The sequence below is a fragment of the Bufo gargarizans genome, chromosome 3 (genome assembly GCF_014858855.1).
Source record: "Bufo gargarizans isolate SCDJY-AF-19 chromosome 3, ASM1485885v1, whole genome shotgun sequence".
NCBI lineage: Eukaryota > Metazoa > Chordata > Amphibia > Anura > Bufonidae > Bufo > Bufo gargarizans.
Window position 1 is genome coordinate 70,708,734 of NC_058082.1, and position 20,891 is coordinate 70,729,624.

Genomic DNA, 20,891 nt, shown 5'->3' on the forward strand with positions numbered 1-20,891 from the left:
CCGTGTGCGGGCCGTGGAACCGCGGCCTGGATCCCTTCCTGTGAGCTGGAGCGCACGGCGTCACTGGTTGCTATGACGCCGTGCGCCCCCTGCTGCCGGCACAGTACAGTAATACACTGGTATAGATCATACCAGTGTAGTACTGTATTGCGGCGGCAGCAGGGAGCGCACGGCGTCATAGCAACCAGTGACGCCGTGCGCTCCAGCTCACAGGAGGGATCCAGGCCGCGGTTCCACGGCCCGCACACGGCCGTGAACAACGGCCGTGTGCATGGGGCCTTAGTGCAAGTTATCTTCTATCCTCAGGAGACCCGGCCATCTCCTGGATCTCCTCGTACCTCACCAACAGAACTTTCAGCATTTCTCATTCATACACCACCTCCTCATCACGCTCCCTCTCTGTTGGTGTCCCTCAAGGCTCTGTCCTGGGTCCCCTACTTTTCTCCATCTATATATTCGGCCTGGGGCAGCTCAGAGAGTCCCATGGCTTCCAATACCACCTCTATGCTGTTGACACTCAAATCTACCTCTCTGGCCAGATGTCACTGCCCTGCTATCCAGAATCCCAGAGTGGATGTCGCCTATATCTTCATTCTTCTCAAAACTCACCATAGAGAGAACAGAATTCATTGTCTTCCCCCCATCTCACTCAGCCCCCCCTACCTGATCTATCCATGACACGTTCTCCAGTCTCACAGGCCCACTGCCTGGGGGTAACATTGGATTCTGCCCTGTCCTTTAAGCCACACATCCAAACCCTCACCTCCACCTGCCACTTTCAACTGAAGAACATCTCTCATATTTGCGCCTTCCTCATCCCTGAGTCCACAAAAATGTTAGTACATTCCCTCCTCATCTCCTGCCTGGAGTACTGCAGCATTCTCCTGTGTAGTCTCCCATCTAACACTCACATACCCCTCCAATCTATCCTCAACTCTGCTGCCCAGTTAATCCACCTCTCCCCTTGTTTCTTCTCCGCCTCCCCCCTATGCCAATCCCTTCACTGGCTCCCCATTACCCAATGAATTCAGTTTAAAATACTAACAACTACATATAAGGCCGTCCAAAACCTGTTCCCTCCTTACATCTCTCCCCTGCTTTACTGATACATCCTCACACATGTTCTCCGATCCTCACAGGACCTCCTCCTCTGTTCTCCTCTCGTCTGTTCTTCACACAATCGACTACAAGATTTCTCACAAGCATCCCCCCATACTCTGGAACTTACTGCCCCAGCACATCAGACTCTCCCCCAACATCCAAACCTTCAAAAGTAACCTAAAAACCCTTCTTCAGGAAAGCCTACGACCTGCAATGAGCATGCTGCCACCACACTGCCAAATGTGCAGCCGTTACCCTCACCGACTGTGCTCTTCCCCCTTTCCTTGTAGATTGTAAGCTCTTGCGGGCAGTGTCCTCGCCCTCTGTACCAGTCTGTTAATAGTTTTTTGTTTATTGTATTTTATATTATGTTTGTGTAACCCCCTCTTGATGCACAGTGCCATGGAACTAATAGTGCTTTCAAATAAATAATAATAATAAAGTAGTGGGGGGTCATACTGCTGGATCCGCTACCAATTATGAGAACAGAGGTGCTGTGCCCTGTGGAAGCCTCTGGATGGATCAGCTGGTCAGAAATGTGCGTCGCCACTCTATTCATTTCAATGGGAGCGCTGGAGTTAGCCGCGTAAGTTATCCCCTATCCTCATGGTAAGGGATAACTATTAGTTTGGTGGAGATCCTACCGATGGGACTCCCATCAATCTATTAGTTATCCCCTATCCTGTGGAAAGGTGGTAACTTTTGTAAGGGATCGCTCTCTCTCAGGGGGGGTCGCAATCATAGACATCTCATCAGACAGTGGATTTAAAGTCCAAATGGTGATTTATTTTAGCACCAGCACAAACAAAACAGAATGAAATAAACACCTGCCCATCTGGGCTTTAGCTAATACAAAGTTCTTTCCCTGACTCACCTCTAAGCACAGCTTATACACAGGGTCTCAAGCTCCAACCCTTAGCAGATTAGCTCACCCAAGTCCAGATAGGGAAGATATCCGGCTATACGTAACCTTGTGGCCCCTCAGTCCTCCTGGCTGAGACCACCCAGAGCCTCTGTAGGCCTCTGTTTCCAAGTCTTCTCTCCCCTGACTGACACACAGAGGATTGGTTTTATCCCTCCTTAATTACAGCAGGCCTCACCTGCGATCACCTCAGGCAAACGACAACACACGTACTGGAAGGATGTGGACTGGTAGATCCCACTACCAAACCTATCCACCAGTCCAAATAAAATCCAGCCCAGAACAAACTGTAAACAAAACTGTCTCAGTAAACTACGCTTTGCTGTAACCCCTGCAGCTTTTTGGATTCTATTTATCTAACCCAGCTGAGGTATCTGGGTGGGATATACACACCTTCCAGCACTTATACTTTCTATAATTGGAAATTCCTTTTTATTAGGCTGTGTTCACATCTGCTTTCATTATAAATTTCAGCAAAACTGCTGGTCAAAGTAGCCCTGTTTTGTCCGGTAAATTAATGGACACTATCACGGAAACCCAACAGACCCCATCATAATCAGTGAGGTATGTCAGGAGCCAGGGGCAGAGCTAAAGGCTCATGGGTCCTCGTACAAAAGTTGAGCTTGGGCCACCTGTGCATCTTCCACCATTACCAGCTGCAGCTCATCCATACTTTTTTTTTGCAGCGTCTTATAAGTCGCTCGTTGCTGGGGTCTTAACCCCCGATGATGACCGTCATGCATGTCCTGGGTTTAAAAATGGCAACTGCTCAGGAGCTGAGTGGGCACTCTAGCCACAGGTACCTGCTGTTATACACAGCAGTAGGGCTGAAACGATTACTCGATTGAATCAAGTAATTAGACACAAAAAAATCCTCGATGCAAATTTTTTGCATCGAAGATTCGTTTGTGTCACGTGACCACGTAGCGGGAGTGAGGCGCTTGTTATTACTCCCGCTCCGTGGTCTCCCGTTGGCCCGCAATACTCACCTTTAGAGCAGGGGGCCTCCGGACACTCCACAGCACATCCATGGTCCTACGCTCCACTGACCTCCTGACGTACGCACGCCATGACCTGACGCGCTGTGTGACGTCAGACGCAGAGCAGCGCGGAACGATGGAGTGTCGGAGGCGCCCCTGCTGGAAAGGTAAGTTGCAGCTAAGGCCGGGCGCCCGGAGTGCACAGCGTCATAGCAACCGATGACGCTGTGCACTCCGGGTGTCAGGAGGAGTAGGTGGGGGGGCAGATGATTTCACAAGGGGGGGGGGGGGGGAGAACTGCTGGCACAAAGGAGGGAGAGCTGCTGGCACAAAAGGGGGGAGAGCTGCTGGAACAAAGGGGGGAGAGCTGCTGGCACAAGGGGGGGAGAGCTGCTAGCACAAGGAGGGGAGCTGCTGGCACAAGGAGGGGAGAGCTGCTGGCACAAGGGAGAGCTGCTGGCACAAGGGGGGGAGCTGCTGGCACAAGGGGGGAAGAGCTGCTGGCACAAGGGGGGAAGAGCTGCTGGCACAAGGGGGGAGAGCTGCTGGCACAAGGGGTAGAGCTGCTGGCACAAGGGGTAGAGCTGCTGGCACAAGGGGTAGAGCTGCTGGCACAACGGGGGGGAGATGATGGCACAAGGGGGGAAGAGCTGCTGGCACAAGGGGGGAGAGCTGCTGGCACAAGGGGTAGAACTGCTGGCACAAGGGGTAGAGCTGCTGGCACAAGGAGGGAGAAGCTGCTGGCACAAGGGTGGAGAGATGATGGCTCTGGGGTGGGGGAGAGCTGATGGCTCTTGGGTGGGAGAGAGCTGATGGGTCTGGGGTGGGGGAGAGCTGATGGCTCTGGGGTGGGGGAGAGCTGATGGCTCTGGGGTGGGGGAGAGCTGATGACTCTGGGGTGGGGGAGAGCTGATGACTCTGGGGTGGGGGAGAGCTGATGGCACTGGGGTGGGGGAGAGCTGAAGGAACTGGGGGAACAGAGCTGATGGCTCTGGGGTGGGGGAGAGCTGAAGGCACTGGGGGAACAGAAGCACTTAGGCTGATCACACGGGGGAACAAAGGGTGTTGGGGACTGATGGTAGGAGGTCTGATGAGTTTTTATAAAGGAAAATTAATTCATTTTTTCTTATTAGAATACTCGATTAATCGTAAAAATAATCGATAGAATACTAAATTCTTTAAATAATCGTTTACTGCAGCCCTACACAGCAGACACCCGGAGGCAATGTCTGTAATCGGCAATAATGCCAATCATGAACATTTGAGCCCTCAGATGCTGTGGTCAATTACGACCACAGCATCTGAGTGGTGAAACTCCCAGAGCGCTGTACTCCCGGGGCCCGAGTGGCTCCTTCATGCCAAGATCTAGCACCAGCTGGAGGTAGCCGGAATTCAACTGCACGGTTCTACTTCCCAGAACTGTGAGTCCAGTAGTACCACAATATTCCAGTCACTTCTGGAGCACTTTCCAGTTATGGAAAAAGATATGACTTGGACACTTCTCTATGAGGATTTGAGAAGGCTTGTCGACAGTACTAGCTACCCAGGAAGCAGTAGGCCAGGTACTTGCCCGGGCTAAGGGGCAAAGCCCTGAAAGTGTTTGCAGCTGTTTCCCATGACCAGGATGGGGACTATGATAGCATTAAACAAGCCTTGATTCAAAAATAGAACCTCACTCCAGAGGTCTATTGTCCTAATGACAGCTACTAAGATGTCCTAGATGGCCTGATAACCAACCTTCAGCAGCAGGTCTGTGGATTGTCCATTACTACATTTTAAGAATCTGATTGTAAAGGACCAATTTTTGCATATTTGCTCCATGGTACGACAGTTTGTAATGGACCAGGAGCCCAAGGATGACGCTCCAGGCAACAACGCTTGCAGAAACCTATGTTACCAACCGTGAGTCAGTAATGCAGAAGACTACTAGTGCCAGCTGGAAAGGGAGTAAGCCTACTACAAATACATTTCCCCCAGCCAACGACTCTCAGATGCTTCTGCCCCTCTTGCCCCCACCAGGTCTGCATTTGATTCCCACAGATGTTTTGTGAGCAACAAATTGGGACACCTCCGCACTGTGTCAAAAGGAAGAGCCCGACCTTGCCCAAGCCACCTGAGACTACACCAACTATTTTGTTCATGGGTGGGATTGAAGAAAAACCCAGTGATAATCTACAGTCTTTTACTGTGGACATTACTGTCACTTTGGGACCGAGAGACAGTGGAGCTCAGGTGACCCTAGTCCATCCCAAACTTGTCTTCCAAAGACATAATCATAGGAAAAAACCTGACTGTCTCTGGGATTGGAAGAATCAACCCTGCTTTGCCAATGACATGGGTGTACCTTGATTGGGTTTCAGGAAAGGGACAAAAAGATCTGGGGCGATTAGTGTTCCAGTATGTGGTGGATGACCCTCTCAGCTCTGTGGAAAGGTGTCATGATGATAAGGTAACGTTCTCATTTTGATAACACTTAACCATGCATTCATGTGGAACTGTCTGATGATGTTAAGGAGATATGCCATGATGATTGTAATATGGTATATACCCAGGATAACCCACATAACCTAGTTGACCCAGAGCTAGCTTACAGTACATCTCACCAGTGATCAGCAGCCAGAGTGCCCATAGCTCAGCTCACCTTCTGAGTACTCAACCCCATCATCAGGGGTGGTAAGTGAGCCAGATGACAGCCCAGAGGAGGGTACAGAGGAGCCTAGCGAGGCTGTCACTGTAACCACTCACTTTAGCTAAGCAAAGCCAGGAGTTTCAGGCTACTTTACACACTGATGCCAGCTAAGCGGAGCTAAGGGACCTTGCTGGAAAATGTACCTGACAAATCTGACAAAGAACCGAATATTCTGGGATCAAAGGTGGCTAAATGCCATCACAGTCTCGGATGCGTAGACCATGCCTCCTGTAGATACATGCTTACATAGTTAGTATGGTTGAAAAAAGACATAAGTTCAATCAAGGGATAGGTGGGGATGCGAATTTTAGAAAAGGGAGTGAGACTCAGATTTCTACACATTTTCATACGCATAAATGTCATTTACTTTTAAGAATTTATCTAAACCCTTTTTAAAACTGTCCACTGTTCCTGCTGTGACCACGTCCGGAGGTAGACTATTCCACAGATTCACAGTTCTTACAGTAAAGAAGCTTTTACGCTTCTGGAGACTGAACTTTTTCTACTCCAATCGGAGGCAGTGCCCCCTTGTCTTTTGAGGGCATTTTACATGGAACAGTTTTTCACTGTATTTTTTGTGTGGCTCATTTATATATTTGTATAGGTTAATCATGTCCCCCCTTAGACGTCTCTTCTCAAGACTAAATAAATGTAATTCTTTTAATCTTTCTTCATAACTAAGATCCTCCATGCCCCTTATCAGTTTAGTCGCTCTCCTTTCCACTTTTTCCAGCCCCAAAGCATCCTTTCTATGGACTGGTGCCCAGAACTGAACTGCATATTCCAGATGAGGCCGCACCAACGCATCGTAAAGTGGTAATATTACATCCCTGCCCTGCGAGTCCATGCCCCGTTTAATGCATGACAATATCCTGGAAGCCTTAGAAGCAGCTGATTGACATTGTATTCTGTTATTTAATCTTCGATCTAGAAGGACACCCAAATCCTTCTCTGACTCTCCCAGTGTTACATCCCCTAGAATATATGAAGCACAGAGATTATTACTATCAAGATGCATAACTTTACGTTTGTCCACATTGAACCTCATTTGTCAAGTTGATGCCCAATCACTCAGAGTGTTCAAGTCAGCTTGCAGTTTATGGACATCTTCCATAGACTGTACAGTTCTACATAGCTTAGTGTCATCTGCAAAAATAGAAATGGTGCTATACCAGGGATGCCCAACCTGAGGCCCTTCAGCAAACTACAACTCCCAGCATGCCCTAATAGCTGTAGGCTATCCAGGCATGCTGGGAGTTGTAGTTTTGCAACAGCTGGGGGGCCACAGGTTGGGCATGCCTTCTCTATACCAAGGATCAGCAACCTTCGGCACTCCAGCTGCTGTGAAACTACAACTCCCATCATGAACACTTACCCGGCAGTTCTTGTAACTCCCATAGAAGTGAAAGGAGGATTCTGGGAGTTGTAGTTTCAGAACAACTGGAGTGCCGGGGGTTGCTGATCCCTGCTCTATACTATTAATAAATGTATTAAATAATAGAGGACCCAGCACTGAATCTTGGGGGTACACCACTTATAACCCGGGACCATTCTGAATAAGAATCATTGACCACAACTCTCTGGACACGGTCCTTCAGCCAGTTTTCAATCCAATTACCAGCTATACTTCCCAAGTCTATAGACCTTACTTTACCTATTAAGCGTCTATGAGGGACAGTATCAAAAGCCTTTCCAAAATCCAGAAACACTACGTCCACAGCCGCCCCTCTGTCCAGGCTACTACTCACCTCCTCATAAAAATAAATCAGGTTAGTCTGACAACTTCTGTCCTTGGTAAACCCATGCTGGTTATCACTTATAATATTATTTATAGTCACATACTCCTGTGAAGGACCTAAAACCATTTTTGAATATGGGCACCACATTTGCCTTGTGACAGTCACTTGGCACTGTACCAGTACCTAGAGAATCTCCAAAAATTATAATCAGGGGCACAGCAATGACTAAACTGAGCTCTTTAAGCACTCTTGGGTGTAATCCATCTGGACCTGGAGCCTTGTTCACATTTACCTTATTTAACTTCTCTTGGACAATATCTACAGTTATCCAGTTGAGTATATCACTGGATGTACTAACAGCCCCAGCGCCACAGATATCAGCTCCTTTATCTTCTTTTGTATATACAGAGCTAAAAAAAACATTTAGTAACTTTGCCTTTTCCTCATCTTCCGTGACTAACTCACCTTTACCATTATTTAGGGAACCTACCTGCTCAGAAGCAAATAATTTAAAGGACCTCCTTTAAATTATTTGCTTCTTGTACCAATACTCTGGATGTATACACTTCCACCACTGAATATTATTATTTTTTTGACCTACCTGCTCAGACCTTGTTTTTTTTTTTTAGCATTTATATATTTAAATAATTTTTTTATTTGTTTTTTTTCTCTTTTGCCACCTGTTGTTCATTGCTTCTTCACAGATTTTGTCTCTTTTTTTAAGGATTTTATTAAGCCCTTTGTAAATTTCAAAGGCTACAGCTGACCCCTCAGATTTGCTATTTTTTGTCATTTATTGCCCTTTTTACAGTAGCTGTAAGCCGTGTGGGGTTTAATTTTAGCTGTTGATATATGTTACCTACAGTAATAAGTTTTGCAGTGTAATTACCTAATGTGGATTTAAAGCTCTCCCATCCAGATGCAATGCATGTTGTGAACGCATTGCATCTGGACCGAATCCTGGCCTGTTCATTTCAGGGTCTGTGTCATTTTTCTCTCGTTATCTCTGCATTCAGGAAAAATCACAGCATGTTCTATGGTGTCCGTTTTTCACGTAGCTCTGGCTCCATAGAGGTGAATACCCCATTCACCTTTGTGTGAAAAAAGCAAGGTATCTGGATGCGTTTTTCACTGATGGTTGAAAAGATGTTGATTATTATTTTTCAGTTTTTCTTCATGCGTGTGAAAAGTGCATCAAAACTGATCGCACCGCCACGGAAAAAAAAAACACAAACACAATCCTAGACAAAACTGATTGAACTTGCGTCCAAACCCATCAGTTTTTTCCTGAACAGATCCTGGCACAATCAGTATTGCTCGTGTGAAAGAAGCCTTATAAGGCTACATGCACACGACCGTGCCGTTTTTTGCGGTCCGCAAACCGCGGATCGGAAAAAAAACGGTAGCCACCCATGTGCCTTCTGCAAAACGGACAAGAATAGGACATGCTATATATTTTTTGTGGGGCCTCGGAACGGAGAAACGGATGTGGACATCACACAGAGTGCTGTCCGCATCTTTTGCGGCCCCATTGAAGTGAATGAGTCCGCATCCGAGCCGCAAAAACTGCGGCTTGGACGCGGACCATAACTACGGTCGTGTGCATGAGGCCTTAGCTGCACTAATATTACATGCTTTGTATTACATGAGGTTTCCTCCTAGTTTTGATGAGATTAGCAGAATTCTCTGCTTTGGATAGGTGTAGGAGGGCTTTGAGCAATTTTTCTATGTAATTTCTTGTATTCAGGGGGTGGGTGCTGTTACACTCTTAGTCCACCAGGTGTCTCTGTTGTTTTATCTTCTGTTTTTTTTTTTGTGTGCAGCTTTTATTAATTGTATGTATTTTACTGGCATTTATTCAGGAAAGATCTCAGTTTTTTTTTTTTATAACTTATTATTTTTCTTAGCTTTTGCATTCAGGCCTGACAATCAAGCCTGGGAAGTGTCAGGCACGATGAGGACTGGGTGGGGGTACTGAAGCAAGAGCCTGGTAAGGTAGATGCAATCTCATCCTGGCCCTACCTACAGACGAAAAAACATGGTACTGCTGGGTACTATAGGAAATATGTGCAAAATAAAAGGAAAGGTTCCAGCACTTCATATTCCGGTTATTGCTTCGTCTTTATTTCATTACTGGTTGCAGATTACATCTTGTGGAATTCACGTCCCACCATCGCAACAGGTTAACGTGTTTCGAACTCCAACGAATCATAACCCTGTGTGGGGTTCAGCTTCAGATCAACCTCCAATAGGAGAATAGGGATAGTGGAAACAAAACATGGGAGGGGAAGGGAAGGAAGAAAAAGGGAAAAACATGAGGAACGGGGGATGGGAATTCACCCTGGGCTGAACACCTCACAATCAATCACCCGTCACATTTAGGCTACTTTCACACTGACGTTTTGGCTTTCCGTTTGTGAGATCCGTTCAGGGCTCTCACAATCGGTCCAAAACGGATCAGTTTGCATTCTAATGCATTCTGAATGGAAAAGGATCCGCTCAGAATACATCAGTTTGCATCAGTTCCACTTTGGAGGCGGACACCAAAACGCTGCTGCTTTCGTGCGTTTTGTTACTGCTGTTTCAGTTTCAGATGTTATTTGCCATTGTATTTTACATATATATTAGACTCCACTATCATTGATAAAAATACATTAACTCCCTTTTCAGATTGAGTCCCGATGGATGTCGGGTATTCAATCTGAAAATCCAGTAAGCCTCTCGTAACAGTATTTTCTTTTTTCTATTTCCACCCCTGGGTAAGACAGTTACTTTCTCAATGGCATATGTACAGAAGCCACACAGGCCTCTGTTATGCTCCTTTATAAAGTGATTCGCTGCACTCGATGTACCAACTGCCCGGGGGTTGGTAATATAGTTAAGATGCTCTCGTAATCTGGTTTTGTATTGTCTGCTCGTACTTCCCAAATATACTAGATCGCAAATTGAGCATTTTATCATATAGACAACCCCCCATGTATTGCAATTTATGTAATTTTTTATGGGAAATGTTTTTATCGGAAAGATCCCCAGTAAATTCAAGAGGGAGCACCTGATTATGTATTTGAGCAGCAAGGTACCCAAGGTACCCTATGCCACCATAGAGAAGGAGTGCCTAGCTATTGGGTTGCAACCATACCTCCATGGGTGCAACTTCACCATAGTGACCAATCACAACTAGGGATGAGCGAATCGACTTCGGATAAAACATCTGAAGTCGATTCGCATAAAAATGTGTTTCAATACTATACGGAGCGAGCACTTCATACAGTATTAATATGTGTTGGCTCCTGTGAGCCAAAGTTATTACTTCACTAAGTCTCGCGAGACTTCGCGTAATAACTTCATAAATTGATTTCTACTGTAAAAAAACATTTCCCGAACTCGGGTTTGGTTTCAAGGTACCAATTGGAACCGAACCCAAGTTTGGGAAATGTTTTTTCACAGTAGAAATCAATTTATGAAGTTAATACTTTGCAAAGTAATAACTTCAGCTTATAGGAGCCAATACATTCTAGTACTGTACAAAGCGCTCTATCCGTACAGTATTGAAACAAAGTTTTATGAAAATCGACTTCGGATGTTTCATCCTAAGTTGATTCGCTCATCCCTAATCACAATCTTCTGAGCTGGTTACACAGGGTGACTAGTGATAATGGCAAACTACTGTGGTAGAGCCTAGCTTTACAGCAGTACGACTTTACAAGACCGCAGAGGAAGGGAAGTGAACATGGAAATGCCAATGGTTTATCCCCCCCACGGGAAACAATGGAGATGGGCTTGGGAGATGATCTGTAAATCAATCTTCCATACCATCTCTGATGGGAAGGTGTTATAACCCGTCTAAGGCTACTTTCACACTAGCGTTGTTTGAATCCGGCGTTCAATTCCGACACCGGAACTGCCCACCGGATCCGGAAAAACGTGTGAACACTGATTACATTTGAATCCTGATCAGGCTTTCGATCACAATGGAAAAATGCATTGGAAAAAACGGATCCGCCATTTATGGACTTTAACTTTTTTTTCCTATTTTTCGGGTTTAACATACAAAAGCCGGATCCGTTTTGACTGAACACACGGCGCCGGATCGTTAATGCAAGTCAATGGGAAAAAGGCCGGATCGATAATGCAAGTCAATGGGAAAAAGGCCGGATCCGGCGTTCAGTCAAAGTGTTCAGGATTTTTGGCCGGAGGTAAAAATCCTGCATGCTACGGTTTTCTGAAAAGCCTGATCAGTCAAAAAGACTGAACAGAAGACATCCTGATGCATCCTGAGGGACGGACTCTCCATTCAGAATGCATTAGGATAAAACTGATCAGTTCTTTTCCGGATTTGAGCCCCTAGGACGGAACTCAGCGCCGGAAAAGAAAAACGCTAGTGTGAAAATACCCTTATAAGAGTTACATTTTATTTGTATAAATGTTATAAATCGTATTGTGTCCTGTATGAGTCATATTTACTGTATATAAATCCAGAGCCCCTTTGTGTATTCCAGGGCAGAGGGATGCTGATTACATTTCCAAGATGTTAATCAAATTAGTTCAGGTGGCCATTCCAACTGTTGTTCGAAAGGTTGTCCCTGAATCGCTAATTCTCACCTGGCTGCTTATAAAGGGTCACTAGACATTCTGGCTCTCCAATCCACAAGAGGTGGATACAGTCTAAAAACCTCTGTATAGGACAAAAACACAGCCATGATATATGTTGGGAATAATCCACCAACATATTCACATTCAAGAGACTCATTCAAGAGAAGTTTTGGCCTTGGGGAACCTGAGAATCAAATGTTGGTTCCAGTTCGTCTTATTGCATGTTTCATGTCCCCAGATTGGTAAAATCATGATGGGAAATCTGTTGGTCATATCATCTCTCTAGGAGCCATTTATCAAAAGTTATGGCACATTCTAATATTGTCATATAGCTGATGACATTTGTGCATATACTGTAAGTACCTCTAGCCACATTACTCTGTGGAGGGCTAAGTGGGCTGGGCCTAGACTCCTTAAAAATATTTCATGAACTGACAACCAGGGTCGGAATCCAGAGGTACACCTAGCTGTAGGTCTGGCCAAGTTTCCTCTGTCCTCACAGTGTTGTGTGGATGATTTACACATACAACTAGGCTTTGATAAGTATTGAACTGGTGTGTCATCATATCACACTCTATAATAAATATGTGGTACCTGCCTAATATAACCTAGCAAGGTACAGGTAGAAGGACCTCAAGAACCAAGCTACAATGACAAAACACAAATCAAGGCTAAGAAGAAGATACGAGGAATAACGAGATTTGTGGATACAAATGCACAGAACTCACGCTTAACACCACACCACACCACTAGTGCAGAAAGTGCAAAAATTTAAAGGAAGGCTAACCAATTTAACTAACCTATCTAAGCTAACCTAAATTAACCAAGCTGAGCGAAGTGATCAGCTGACCTACAGTAATGGATCAGCCGTAAACCATACCATTGGACAGGAGAAGGTGAGACAACAGAAAAATCCCTGCTGTTTGTAACATGATCATAAATAACAAAAAACATGTGATGACGTTAGATATTTTTAACAGTCTTCTGTTGACAGAGGTGTTTGGCCGCTACTGACCTACTCCACCCCATACATGTCACACACAACTGCAATGACCCAGAGAATCACTGCAAAGGGTTAATTTAATGCTACAGATTTTAATGTTTCTTTATGCACTATGTATCCCACATGGGACTAGAGGCAGCTCTCTAGTGCAGTTGCCTGGCTGATGGGCTGATCCCACACCCTGCAAAGTGAGTGTATAGTCATCAGAGCTAGAGGAAGATGTGTGTGTGTGAGCTCATGAGACGTAGTCCTAAAGTGAAGCCTAGTCCAATGAACCTTCATGCTTGAGACTGAACGCTGCTAGGAAAAGCAACTTCAATGAGAGAGTACACACCCACGATCTAAGATCACCCTGCAGACTGAGAATTGCAGAAAGAATGAATTTGCATTCCTGTGGTTATTTGGGAAGATTGCAAATGGTATCTAGAGAGGCTCAAAGGATTACCAACATTGTTACCGTTGCCTATACATAACTATTGGGAAAAGCCTATTCTGTGAAATACCACAGAACTGTGCATGTTGCTGATATATGTACTGCAACTCCTATCATCCTCAATAATGACACTTTATTTATTGTAACAAAACGGGCCTGGTCATTACAAATTCTGGCAGAATAAAACTTCATGTTCTAACTACTCCTGATGAGAAAAGCTCCACAAAAGGTATATTTGTTCTGCTCCCCCCAGCCCCTACCAAGTGCTGTCCATGGTTATGCATGGTCAAAATTGCTGACTCCCCTTAAATAATCATTTAATCGAGGTATCACTTTTAAATTAAGAAATAAAATGTAATGACACATATTAAACTCAAGGTGGCAGACGTTATACATGTCTAGCTCCTGTGTCATAAACCAGTTGCCGTCTGAATGTGGATACAGCAATGTATTCTCATTATGTGTAGGTGAATCTACCTCTGCTTCACTGATAGTGATATATTTCACTACAGTACTCAAAGAAACAGATTTTTCTAAATTATATTTCAATGAAACTTCTAGTAATAACATTATATTCTGGGGGAATAAAGGAATTGCGTAAATATTATAACAGTTTTTGCCATTGTTTGGTCCAGAGTTTAAAAATAATAAGCAGATATATAATGATGGGTCATATTCTTTTTATATTTAGTATAAAATAAATTATGTATCCTCTGATCTGGTCCGTAATTTTCTTAGGCCTTATTCACGGGACCATGTCCGTCACTTCACAGCTGGGATCCTCATCACCTGACTGCTGCCGACTCTCCTTCTTCTTACCCTTAATGTAGATGTAGCTGAATAGAAAGGAAGAGGAACATATCTGGCCGCTATATCAGAGGAAGTGCCCCTGGGCAATCGGGCATTTACATTATCCCAACAGGGAGGGCAGAATTAGCAGCGCGACTGAGGGGTAAGGACGGTTCTTAGTGTCTTCTCTCCACAGGTTGGCTAAAAGAGGTTTTTTAGGTACAGGCCCAAAGAACCCCTTTACGTTTTTATGTTAGTTTTCTTTAGTGACTTTATTTGAATGTAGGATTAACAATTCTTACTAAGAATATAAACTGGAGGAAATTATGAAGCCCTGCTATCCAGAATTGAGAAATAGGCATTTATATCATGGAGAAGGACTTTACGATCTGCAAAATGTGAAGGAAAGCACACAGTCGGTATCCATGTTTTGCAGATCTGCAATTTGCGGTGTGTGATAACGGAGACGGTCGTGTGAATGAGCCCTTTGACTTACAGGGGTTGTCTCATCTGAGAAATTGGTGGCATATTGCTAGTATACGCCACCAATGTCAGATAGGTGCAGATCCCACCTCTGGGACCCTGCACCTTCCTCTAGAATGGGACCCCGAAGAGAGTGGAGAGCAGTCGCATAGGCTCCTCCGCCCTCTATCCATTTCTATGGGATTGCCGAAAATAGCCGAGCTTCCAGAATACCGCGCTCCCAGAACTACCATAGAAATGAATGGAGAGCATGCTGCACATGTGCGGTGCGCTCTCCTTCACTTTCAGGGGCCGTTCTGGAGGTATGGCTCCAAGAGGTGGGACCCGCATCTATCTGACATATAAGCTACTGATGTTGCATATGATGCACCAAACACTGTGCGATATTTGATAAATTTGGTACAAAGACGGCAATGTAGACTCCTGCAAAACCGGCTTCAAACATTCCCCTCATGATGAATCTGTGTGTTGGATTCTTGGAGAAAACCAAGCTCAGAATCAAAAATAATTTATATGGGACCTTCTGTTGATCTGCATGCTGAGTCATCAATGTCACTGTGACACGTCTCAATGGACACAGAAATCCTTGAAGTATGACATAAAAAATTAGCGAGAGTCTAGGAGATGGATGTTGAGAATTACACACATAGAAGAAATTACCCAAGAATTCTTTTAGCCTCAAGGATTAGTTTACTACATATTTCCCAGTATAATAACCCAGGCAGAAAATTGAGTGCACTGGAGATGAATGGGATAAGAGCAGTAGGGAAGAAGGCAAACTACATGACGGGGAAAAAGTGTCTGAAAACGACTAAATTGTACAGAGAATGATTTTGCTCGCGAAGAATGGAAGAAGCATCTCCGCTCAAGAAACCCAGGTGAGACTTATTTATGCATTTATTTAATACTGCGGCGCCTCATTGTGATTTTCATAAGCTGTGAAAGCAGATTGCATAGATGGAATTGGTAATGAGGCAGCCTGAGTGAATATATTAGCAGAGAGCTACACACCATATGCTGCTAAGTAATAATTTACAGCACTGGAACTTGGAAAAAGTTAAACGCCTTCTATCTCTTAGGATCTTCAGAACTTTATAAGACTTACCCAAAACCTATACTGTTCTATACTTTTTCTTTTCTTCTGAAACTGAAAAAAACATGGTATAAGGTTCTGAACAAATTAACCGATCGCAGGATATAATCTGCACAGGACCTGGCAGCAAGGGTCCAACTGCCCTGCAGCGCCACAACCGGCTAAATAAAATCTAACATGGTGCCCACTGAAATCAATGTGCTACCCACGTGATGCATGGACATGCCGGGTGCTCCAGAGAAAGAGATGCTATGTGTAGCTCTGCCCTCCAGCTAATGGAGGAATCCAACTGAGGAACTCTCCTGAGAATGCCCTATCAAGGTATTTGAACATGGGTTGCTTAAACCAGACTATCCTTTTAAGGCCTCTTTCACACTACAGTTTTTTGCGTTCCGTATACGGTCCGTTTTTTGCGTTCCGTATACGGTCCGTATACGGAACCATTCATTTCAATGGTTCCGCAAAAAAACGGAATGTGTTCCGTATGCATTCCGTTTCCGTATTTCCGTTTTTCCGTTCCGTTGAAAAGATAGAACATGTCCTATATTTGGCCGCAAATCACAGTCCGTGGCTCCATTCAAGTCAATGGGTCCGCAAAAAAAACGGAACACATACGGAAATGCATCCGTATGTCTTCCGTATCCGTTCCGTTTTTTGCGGAACCATCAATTGAAAATGTTATGCCCAGCCCAATTTTTAATATGAAATTACTGTATACTGTATTTGCCATACGGAAAAACGGAACGGAACAACGGAACGGAAACGGAACCACAACGGAAGCAAAAAACGGAACAACGGATCCGTGAAAAACGGAACGCAAAACACTGAATGCAACATACTGTAGTGTGAAAGAGGCCTAAGACTTATGTAACCCCAGCCCTGTAGCCAAGCTTAGTGGCTTTTCATCCTACCGCCTGCTATCATCTTGAAGATCACATCATGTAGCTTGCCATTTTTGACATCTTCATACTAATAGGCTCTGCATAGAATCCTTTTCAGATAATGTTTTTGGGACATAAACATCCAGAACATTTCCTGGCACTGAAGGATCCTAGGTTGGTTATTAAACACCAATATCACTCATACGAAAAAAAAAAGACCTGTCCGTTGAACAGCAATACGACAACTAAATACTTACTATTATTTCACTTTAGTTTTTCTTTAAATGGGTAATCCCACAAATTAAATAAATATATATATTTGTAGTACACTATTCTGTTAACTTTATCAATGCACAATACTGCCTTCCAGTGTAGTTTTCACCTTTTTTATCTTCTTTACATTGAAGTGAATGGGAGCAGTCCTGCAATAACCAGCTCTATACAATACAGTGGGTGTAGCTGTGGAGCTGTGGAGCTCTGGTGCTGACTTCTGGCTACAAGGGAACAGCTGATATTAAAGGCTTATGCTGGAATACCCCTTAAAGGATTAGGCACGTAATGCGTGATGGAAGGACTGGAAATGACCAGGGAAGGAGTTCTGGCTTGGACTGGAAGTGGACAAGCAGTGTGTATCTGGCTTGTGCATGTGTAAGGTGTGTAGAGGATTGCGACCTGAAGAGAAGTCTCTATCTGACAAGGTCTGTGTGTAATTAAGGTGGCCAGACGTCCAGCCTTAGGCCGGACTGTCTGGTCTCCTGGCTCTCTGTGCTGGGTCCGGTGCAGGGCCTGGGCGGCCACCGTTGTGTCCTCCTTTTCTGTGGCCCCAGCAGTGTGCTGTCTAAGCATGAGCTGCGGGCACAAACTGAGTGACTGAGTCAATAGAGCCAGTGGCCATGTCACTCTGTGACTGACCGAGGGTGAGAGAAGCACTCAGGGCCCAAGCACAGCTCACTCTATGGTCTTCCAGTCTTTTTTCTTGTTTGTTTTGCTGGGCACCGTCGTTACTGGGAGAAGAGCGTGGCTTAGTGGAGTTGGGGGCATGGTCCTATTTGGAATGAAGCAAGCGGCCACTGTATAGGTAATACTTGTGCCACTGGAGTAAATACCACTGCTTCGCGGTCCCTGAATAGAGCAACAATGACACACTGTTCATCAGAAATTAAGGCTACTTTCACACCTGCATTCGGTGCGGATCCGTCTTGTATCTGCACAGACGGATCCGCACCGATAATGCAAACGCTTGTATCCCTTCATAACGGATCAGTTTGCATTATTCATTCAAAAAAAAGGATCCTTCATAACGGATCCGTCTTGACTTACTTAGAAAGTCAATGGGGGACGGATCCGTTTTCAATTGCACCATATTGTGTCAGTGAAAACGGATCTGTCCCCATTGACTTACATTGTAAGTCAGGACGGATCCGTTTGGCTGCAATATGCTTTTTTAGTGTCCGACCGCCTTAAAAGCGGAACAGAGACCAAACGCAGCCAAATTGATGCATTCTGAACGGATCCTTATCCATTCAGAATGCATTGGGGCTGAACTGATCCGTTTTGGGCCGCTTGTGAGAGTCCTGAAACGGATCTCACAAGGGGACCCAGAAACGCCAGTGTGAAAGTGGCCTAAAACTACAGCCAGGCTGGTGGTAAGTTGATGACGGCAGTGACACATACAACCTGAGGCAGTCACTGTGGGGCATTGGTGGTGGGGAGTGGAGCAATCTGCCACCGCCTGACACAAGGCAAAGAGTACTTCAAACCAAGTGTTCCAGTCAAAAAAGAATCAACTGCATTGTTTTCTAAACCTGTCACCATCATATTGGAAACTGCAGCTTTTGAGCCTCGGTAGCACCGTCCTCTCTGCCCCCACCTGCTTTAATCTCAATGATCTTAGAGGGAACAATGCCAGAAACCTTGAATAGTGATGGATGCATTTACTGTCCTATAACACAATGGATGCAAGCTTTAACCACTTAGCAGTTCGTGACCACTAGGGATGCAGTCAATAACCCCATCACTACAACCGATGCTGATATCAACCCGTTCTCTGCTCTAGACCACCAGGGATGTCACCAGTGAGTAAACAAAGCAAGCACAGATCTTGAAAAAATGAAGAATTAATACAGAAAGCATCAACTCAATGAATACATTTTACTTGCTCAAACCGGAATACAACTTTGACCTCTTCACTACCTAACACCACCTGGTATGCTAGTACTAATCATAGGCGTGCGCACGAGGTGTGTCGGGGCACACCCTAATCAAGCCTGCTGGCCGGCGAATACTAATGAAGTGCTTCCATTTTGGAAGCACTCAATAGTACCAGTTGACCAGGAAGCGGTGAACGCTCTGTACTTACCGCTTCCTGGTCCTCGGTTGTCGGCTGTGCAGGGCTGTGCACAGCGTGAGGTGCTTTGTGACATCACGCTCTGCGCGCCAGTTCAGAATGCACAGCCGAGAGCCGACATCAGGAGGAAGAAAATCGCAGGCGGCGAGGAGCGGCGGCGTCCAGTAGCAGAGAGGTAAGTGTTTTTTTATTTTAAAAAAAATGAAGCTAATGAGAGGCATAATGGGGGCTAATGAGAGGCATAATGGGGGCTAATGAGGCATATGGGCTGATAATGGGGGCTAATGAGGCATTAGGGCTGATGATGGGGGCTAATGAGGCATAATGGGGCTAATGAGGCATAATGGGGGCTAATAAGGCATAAGGGCTGATGATGGGGGCTAATGAGGCATAATGGGGCTAATGAGAGGCATAATAGGGGCTAATGAGGCATAATGGGGGCTAATGGCATAAAGGGTATATATATATATATATATACATACATACATATACACATGCGCGCGCGTTGTGTGTTTGTGCTTTAGGGTGCACACCCTAATGCAATAGGCTGAGCATGCCTATGCTACTAATGCCTTCTCTGGCCTAAAACTCAGGGCTTTTGCCATAAATCCCTAGTGTAATAAAATACTAGACCCCTAAGGATAACAGCATCCCCCCTTCTGCCTAGTATTATTCATTTTGTCTTGACAGGGGACCCATACATTTTAAGGGCTGCCCAGATTTATCTAGATTCTGTAGATAATTATCTAGGTTTTATATTGTCTAGATTTCATTTGATGCTATTTTGGATTACCCGGCTTAAAGGAAATAATACCTCGGTTCCCTACTGCCTCGATTATGAACTTCAAAGAGGGAACACCCAATGAAGCCAATGAAGTTACCAGTAATTTTGCAACATAGGAAATGCAGAAAATAATGGCTGAATTCTGATTAGTTGGCATATGTTTTATAAAGTTGTGCTTTCTTCCAGCAGCAGTACCACATCTGTCCTTGGGTTGTGTCTGCTATTGCATCTCTGCTCCATTGAAGGAAATAGGACTGAGCTACAATACCACACACAACCTGTACATCCGTGTGGCGCTGTTTTTGTAAGGAAACAGACATTTTTTTCTAATGGTGTTAATTATTTTGCTTTTGCAGATCAAATATATTTTTCTTGAAAAGGATACAGATTGCAATACGATTTACTGCATTGCTTGTATTATGATGGGATAGGATTTCATATATAATTCACATTGACGTACCTTCTGGTAAATCAGTTCCTTTTTTTTTTACATGCCTGCCAACTAGTCATTTTGCCCAAGGAATATTTTCTTGGCAGCAAATATATAAAAGCTGTGCCAGCACAACCATGGCATGGGTATTACTACAGGAACCATCTATTCCACTTACATCCAGTTTATTAAAAAATACCCAATGGGGGCCTTGTGCTCTGTAATATGGAAGAGAATTGCTGGCACAATACATGGTTCAGTCAACAGCTGCAGCCTGTTTTGCAAACCCAGTGACTGCTAAGACAGATATATATCCAATTTTCCATTAAAAAAAATGTAGCATTTGCCTGTGCAGTATATCATAGGTCTCTTTCTATCTCTGTCTTGCATTATGTCTGTCTAATTTGGGTTTTTTCTTTTTCAATATCTGATGTTTGCAAGAGCAATGTTTAAAAAAAAAAGAAAGATTATAAGCACGCAGGTAACAGTAGAAATCCTTTAATGTATCAACCGATAGTCCTGCGCTTGTTAGCAGCCGAAAACGATCTTACAGATAAGACCCAGATCTGCACAGCCCTCAAGCCGAACAAGAACTCCACAAAGAGGAAGTTCCTCGATGGATCC